An 8,503-nucleotide genomic window follows, 5' to 3' on the forward strand; every position below is an offset into this window, starting at 1 on the left:
GCCGAGATATTTCCGAATAGTTTAGTTACAAGTTCCGGACATAAGAATTATGTATTTAAGCGTGCTCCTGCAGAGTAGTCTTAGGTTGAGTGATCTCCTTGAAAGTTATAGTAGGGTTGAAAACCCCACACTGCAGGAGTGGCTAAGTGGAGACTGGCATGGGGATGGTATCGACGCATAGTATGTAGCGGATTGATTGTCAAATGGCTTGTATGACTTCTGACAATTCTTGATTTTGTCTTCCACAACTTCAATTATCTAATTACAATCAGCCATTGGATTTTTGTTGTCTTCATTGGCGGTACATACATGGTCACCACACATTTTCTTGCATTCAATCGTGTGCTTATCACAAACTAACCTTCTAAAATTAGAAAACCAACGACAACCATCAGCTTTACACTTGGCCCTGATTCTAAAACGCTCATTTTTTTTCCATTTAATAAAACATACTTGCATGTTTTTTATGCAATAATTCTTCAAGAACTTCCTACATGCTAAAATGGTTGGCCACTATATCCCAACTTGTAATACATTTTATTTATTGAAAAAAAACTTGTAAGACATTTTCTGCATCTAATCCAGTGTCTTCATTGTCGCTATCAATAGCAAAAACATTGTCTGCATCTTTTGAAAAACCTCCACCTTGAGGTGGAACAAACTCATCATCTGACTCACCTTGGAGGAGTTATTGTTGTGATACTCTTTTTTCTGTGTCGATGTTACTAATGTTCTTCCATTTTAATCCAACGACCCCTTTAATGCCGAGGTATAGACTCCAAAATGAGTTCAACAACCGGCTCAACACTAGTTTCTCATTCTCTTCCTGTTGCTATCTAACATCTTCAACTGCCAGCCAATATCGGAAAATCATCATCTTCAACTACAACTACCGAGATCTCATCATCGTCAACTACCACTATAGATCTAGGAGGTGCTAAAGCACAAGGTGTTAGTATAATCTCTACATCATCCCAACCAGCAAATATGTGTGAAATCCATATGAATCAACCTCAAGATCTTTCCACATCAACATGACATATTAGTCACTAGCACAAGTTACCATAACCCCACCTAACTGATAAACTATATCTTTAAAAATGCATTAGAAGGGTATGACACCGAAGTAGCTTCAGAACTAACAAAATCGAGAAAAAAAACACAATCGATCACCATCAACGTTAAGCAGTTCAATGGTTTTACCATTAACGTACTTATCAACTGAAAATCCCACAGTTACATCACTTAGTGTAGGCGTGTAGCCCTTTTCAAACTGACCCCATAATGTATCACAAAATCTCTTTTTTCATAAGAAGCCATTATCTGTATACAAAGAAAAAAAATTGAGCAACCAAAACAAATTACACAGCAAAAAAAAAAAAAAAAAACATTTTAAAAAAAAAAAAAAAAAAACAACTTTTGGGTTAGAACAACATAACATATTTTTATCAAAAGTTTGAAACCAACAAAAAGCTTTACCTTTCTTCATAAACGAACCTAATATACAACGAAACCAATAAAAGCTTTGCCTTTTGGTACTTTGAAAATGCTTTATTAAAATTAATCATCATTTTTCTTTGTGCTCGTGTTCTACTACACCAAATCTAGAAAAAAACCACTTTGATTAGAGAAAATAGAGCATAAAGTCATCTCCTTTGGAAAACCACTATACACATTCTTCCCTCTAAATGAACTTAGTTGAGAGAGAAAGTCAGAAGGGTAAAAAAATGTATTTGATTTGACATAAAGTGCATGTTGGCTCTCCACCGTAAACTATTTTACTTCTACCATAACAGTGATTGGTTCAAATGTAAGTCATGTAACCATGTAGTGATACAACTACAACCATAGCCGGTGGCAATTTCGATATTAAAAACCCCATAAGGGTACTTTGGTCACGAAATAAAAGACTGACCAGGTGACCCAATCGACCAGTTATATTGGGGGTCCAAAACAAATATCTAGAAAATTGGGGGCCTATATCAAATAAGCACTCCAATTAAAACCCTATTTATTACTTGTGTATCTACTATTCAACTCCGAACATTTAACAAAAAAAAAAATCAACTCCGTACTAGGAGTGTCAATGGTTCGGTTCTTAGTGTCGTAAGAACCAAGAACCATTTGATTTTGCGATTTCGGTTCTGGTTTCAGTTCTTAAAATTGTGGAACCTTACCCATAACTACTGGTTCCTAACGGGTATTCCTGATTCTGGTTCTTCATTTTGATTCTTGAGAAATTCACTATTTACACACATTTTTTTATTGGTTTTATTAAAAAATGTGTACTAAAAACACAAAAATATTGCATGAACTAGTCGGTTTTTAAATATTGATATAAGTAATTATGTCATTCAATAATAAAGTTAAGTACAACCATATATTTAAGGTTGTAAGCTATATTTTTATGTTATTTATAACAGTAAATACTATGAAAACTACATATTACACTAATAAATATAATTTAGTAATATATAAATGAACGTTGTGAGTTTTTATATATTTTATTTAGATATTTTTTATGTTAAAAGTACGATAACATTCGGTTTCAGTTATGGTCCGGTTCTTTTGTTTAAAAAACCATTTAGTTCCGGTTCTATATGGTCCGGTTTTTTAGTACCCATTTTTAAATGGTTCTTAATTTTAAGAACCGTACATAACTATGATTTTTTCTGCAATTTCGGTTCCAGTTAAACGGGTACTCATCGGAGATTGGGCCTAAAGCCCATGGTTCCATATTAATTATGGATAAAAGATAGACTTTTGTAATTATGTCAAAAGCCCACCCTGTTAACTTTTTGGTAAATATTACAAATTTGTCCCTCACCCCATCTTCTCCAAACATAAATCTAAATAGATAAAAAAAAAAGGACAAATCCTAGTTCCCCAAATTGAACTGAAAAGTACAATATGGAAATTCGAAATGAAGAAGTTAATGAAGATTCCGCCGATTTTATGCAATAAAACCGAGATCTACTCGAAACAAAAGACAACCAACTACTACAAAGGCGAGAAATTAAATTTAAAAGTGCGTCTCATGATGCTACTCGTACTAAAGAGTCAAGAAAGAAACGTGGTTATAAAAAGTTTGTTGTTGATTTCACCAAAGTTGACCCCAACTCCCTTCCTACTGTAATCCTGGTTGGACGGCCGAATGTAGGAAAATCCGCACTTTTTAATCGGTCAGTTGCCATTTCAGTTCATTATTTTGCCCCTTCAAGTGCTCGGATTCTTTACTTTTCTCTCTTGCAGCTTTTAAAAATCTAAAACTTGTCATTCTATGCCTTTTTAGTTTCATCCGGAGGAGAGAAGCTCTTGTGTATAATACTCCTGATGATCATGTTACTCGTGACATATGAGAAAGCATTGCCAAGTTGGGCGATTTGCGGTTTAGGGTATTGGATTTGGCTGGCTTAGAGATGGCAGCAGCTATGGGAAGAATTCTAGATAGAACTACAAAGATGACTGGGAATGTGTTAAGAAGGTCACAATTTGCAATCTTCCTCATTGATGCTTGCTTGGTTTAGAAAATAGTTACCACAGATTGAGATATTCAAGTCGACTGAATTGACACAGAAGTTTGAGGAGAGAGCTCAGATGTTCTTTGATCAAGGATGTGAGGTTCAGTTCTTTATGATATGGATTTCTCCAGCAAGATCATTCCGTGAGAGAGAAGTATTAACAGTAGAGAGCGTTTTTATAGCTCATCCTAATGGATGCCTATTGATTCTCTCACAGACCATGGATTCTAAAGGTGGTAAAGTGGAGAGAGAGAGAGAGGAGAGAGGAGAGAGGAGAGAGAATAGAAAAAGTGTGCGTGGAATTGTGGAAATAAAGTGGAGAGAGAAGAAAGAGAATAAAAAAAATACAGTGTATCACGTGAATATTTTGAGTCTTGATTTTGAGTCAGCAGCAAGAACACTTGATTAAACTGAACTTTTATTTATTTATAAGATTGTTTATATTACAAGGGGGGAAGAAAAGAGAGCACTCTTATCACACCAAACAAAGAGAAAAATGAAATGGAAGATGTTCCTCAACAAAGGTGAGGTATCCCTTTTATACTAGTCGGATCTCAAAATATAATTTGGAGTCCGCACAGGAAGTGGCTACGTGTGCTAAAAGAGTTGCAGTCGACTTGGGCCACCTTGACAAGGCATACTTGTCTTTTACTTCTGTCTTGAAAGGATAAGAATCCTTATAATGCCCCACTTTTGACTTTAAGAAAAGCAAAAGGTAAAATGTCCCCCTCAAGGGTCCCATTTAGACAAAAGCATTGAAAATCCAGCTGTAAAATAAGAATCAAAGCAACATAATGCTGATTCTGTTTCTGGTCCTTATCATGGGCCATAATGTCTGTCATTATGTTCAAGAGTGCCAAGTTAATTGGGTGTGTAGATTCTCAAAGAGAAAAATGAAATGGAAGATGTTCCTCAACAAAGGTGAGGTACCGGATCTCAAAATATAATTTGAGTCCGGTCCCATGTGCTAAAAAGACAAATGACTTGGGCCACCTTGACAAGGCATACTTTGTTTTTACTGTCTTGAAAGGATAAGAATCCTTATAATGCCCCACTTTTGACTTTAAGAAAAGCAAAAGGTAAAATGTCCCCCTCAAGGGTCCCATTTAGACAAAAGCATTGAAAATCCAGCTGTAAAATAAGAATCAAAGCAACATAATGCTGATTCTGTTTCTAGTCCTTATCATGGGCCATAATGTCTGTCATTATGTTCAAGAGTGCCAAGTTAATTGGGTGTGTAGATTCTCAGCAACTTGGATAAGGATATCATTATCCACATCTTCTGGTTCTATGTCAGAGGAAAGGTACCCGAGATGATTAAGAAACTCATAAGGTCCTTCTTCATTAATAAGCTTGAAAATTTACATAGCTTTTGGGCTAAGAGCAAAAGAACTGGTTCGCTGAATTGTTCATAAAATCTGGTTCTATTAGAATTGTCCAGAGATTCTGTAAGGATCAAGAATCTATCAGATTTAGACAAAAGAGTGAGCTTTGGATACTTTTGTATTGAATTATATCTGATAAACCACTTAATCTGGTAAAGACCAATAGCACGAATTTCTTCCATTTCTCTAACTCTGTCTTCTGCTGTAATGGTATAAAATTTCTCCTTAGTTTCCGAAAGAGAAAGAGTTTTTGATATATCAAAAGGTCTCTGTTTGTGGATTCGGACCAGAAATACTGAAGGATAAGTTTCATATTCTGTGTATTCAGGGCAAGCTGTGGTAAATTCACAGTAAATAGTTCCATGCCATTTTATCATTGTATTTTCTATGGCTTGGACCAATGGATAGGCCAGGAATGTTCTGTTATTCTTTCCTGCCTCCAAAGAAACCTCTGTACTGATAGTGATGGATTTAATAAATCCCATCTCTAATAATTTATCAATTAAATACATATCTCCAGGAAGAAAATATTGCCAAAATGTGGCTGGGAGGAGGATATGAAGATTTGGGTGCATACTGTGGGTTCCTTCAGTAATGTGGATAATCATAATAATAATTAAAGGACAAGTTCCCAAAACAATTGAATTCCAATTAAGAATCCACTTCTGAAAATGTGAAGGAGGGAGGTTTTGAATTACTTTTGGCAAAGGTGCTGGAAGAGATATTTTGGCTTTATTCCAAAAGGATTTTGAAAAGTCTTTGGAGAGAGTACTCCAAGACACACAATCAAGGGATCTCTTTGACTTACTGGTTTTATTTTTGAAGTCAGACCAAGGCTTGATTGAATTCTGGTTTATTTTGCTAAAATATTTAGCAGTAGTCTTAAGGATCTAGAGAAGATTTCTCTTATTATTCTGATAAAAGGAATTGATAATATTGTCCAAAATGGACTTCTGAAAGCTATGAAGCTTCTGATGTGTAAAGAACTTATGCCTGTTATCATGGACATAAGGTAACTCTAGATCATCAAATCGTACTTTTCTTTTACTAGTACTGTTAGATTTTCTAAAAAGATAATGCGAAGAACTCGCAATGGTGCTGATATAATCAGACTTTAAGGTTTTACCCTTGTTGATGCTGTCAGATATACCAATAGACTCCTGAGAATAATCCCAGTTAGGGAGGCCTAAATTGTCCTAAAGGATGTTGATAAATGCAACATCAGCAGTATCTTGTAAGGATTCAGAGGCCACTGGTGGTTACTCTGTGTGCTGTCCATATAATGGATTCTCCAATGAACCAAATTGGAGCATTCTGGATTTTGTAAGAGACATCAAATTATGTCTTAGATGCACAGGATATAATCCTGGAGAAATATTCTCTGAATAATAGTGAAGAGTATGTTGTTTCCAAAATATTTGGATACTCAAAGAAACATATGTTTTGTGAGTTATATTTCACAATCTTGAATCTTCATGTTCTGCAAAAAAGAAGAAATAAATTCGAAGACCAAAGGGTGATCCTCAAAGTTAGTGTAAATGCCATAATTATCAATTTTATTAAGGGTCCTATTACTGACGGGGTTTTTATTCATTTTTTACACTAAAAGGTGTTAGAATTGGATCCAGATGGACTCGAACCATCACTCTCTCATTTAATGAGTGCTCTTCCATTTTGAGCTTATGGATCCTTCGTAAAACTACAACAACAAATGAGTGCTCTTCCATCACTCTCTCATTTAATGAGTGCTCTTCCTTATGGTTTGTCAAAAAAAAAAAGAACAACTTAACAACAACAATGCACAGTCCAATGCTCATAATTGAAGAATCACAAATGCAAGCAATGTCTCGACATAATACCCCTTGGAAACCTAATGCAACCTAGGAGGGAGGCAGTGTGGTGTTATTCATGTCATTGCACAAAGTGGCATTAGACAAGGTAAAAATATCCTCACATGATTTCTCTTCGAACTGCCGCGGCTTACTGTTTGTAGGAAAACTACTGTGTCTTTTATTAATCTAAGATTGAAACAAGCTTCACCCAATACCAAGTACCTGACAAGCATAAACCGGCTCAACCTAAATCTAACTGGGATCTAACTTGAATCTAACCTAAATCTAACCTGAATCCAGTAGAGCCTAGTTTAAACATGTTATTGGAATCCCTCTTACAGGGAGGTAAGGAGTTACAGAGGAAAAAACAAATAATCGAGAAAAATGGTATGGAATGGAGGGAGGAAGAATATTGGATAGTACTACACAAAGAAGATCGAGAATATGAGAGGAAAAAAAAAGAAATTCTTGTAACCAAATCTGACGGAGGGATCAAGCCTTCATTTGAAACAATCTTGTCCATTGTCTCAAGCAGGGAAGTCATTGAAACCCACAGTGTGGCACTCTTTTATATCCTCTCTGAGTCAAAATCTTGTTTTTTAGTACATACAAAATTTCTTTATCCTTCTTTTCTGATGCTATTTGGTAGGTCTTCTCTTGTTTCCAAGCTAACACCTTACTATATGAACAATTTGTACTCTAGGTTTCGGTTTCTTGATTTTTTGGGTTTCCACACTAACTTTTTTTTATGTCTTATGGCTGGATACAGTTTCTACTCTATGCAAGTTTGATGGATCTTCGAGAAGAACTGGAGCAGATCTGGGCAGATATCCTTGCAGATAGACCTACAACTGATTATGAGCCTGACTACCTATATGCCTATGCAGATACCACAGCCACCCTACTTGTAAGCATCGAACTTCAAATATCGAGGAAGAGTACATCTCCTTCTCTCCAATCAACTAACAAAACCACTTGGCCACCCAAAAATACATACACCATTTCACTAAAAACACAAAAAATTCACCGGCTATATATTACAAATAGTCCAATCCCAAAAACTCTCATGGAGAACATCATCCATGTTCTTGCACAAGCTCATCTAATAAACTCCAGGGAACCAAATCCACTGATGGAAATCCCAAGATATCTGATGCTACAAACTAGTATAAAATGGAAAACTTCTTTGATCGGAAAACTCTTCACCGATACCCAGCTGGATCCAAATGAAATGATGAGGGCTTTAAGGTCGGGCATAATGGAACCTAAAACAGAAGTTACATATAGTTGTAACACAAGGAAACCTCTTCATTATCAGTTTTGAGAATGAGATTGATAAAAATAAAATCCTCAAAAATAAACCTTGGCAGATTATGGGGTATCTTCTAGTACTCAAGAAATTTTCCCTCCATCTCTCACCACAACATATTGCTTTTGACACAGCCCTCTTTTGGATCACCTTTACTGGGTTGCAATTAGAGCATCAATCACCTGAAGTGATAAAGCTCCTAGCTGCTGCGGCAGGTATCTTTCGAGAGGTTGATCCAGCAGAAAACGCACCAAGAATGGTAGCTGGGTATAGAGCAAGAGTAGAGGTGGATCTTCATAAGCCACTCAGTCAAGGAACAATGACCGAAACTTTATATATGGGGCCAACATGGGTTGGATTTGAATACTCAGGTGTTCCTTTCCACTCTTGCAAAAAATGTTTTCGACTCACCCATGATATATCCATGTGTAATGAAGCACCACCAACAGTGCATGA

Source organism: Coptis chinensis, chromosome 7 (assembly GCF_015680905.1).
Source record: "Coptis chinensis isolate HL-2020 chromosome 7, ASM1568090v1, whole genome shotgun sequence".
Classification (NCBI taxonomy): Eukaryota; Viridiplantae; Streptophyta; class Magnoliopsida; order Ranunculales; family Ranunculaceae; genus Coptis; species Coptis chinensis.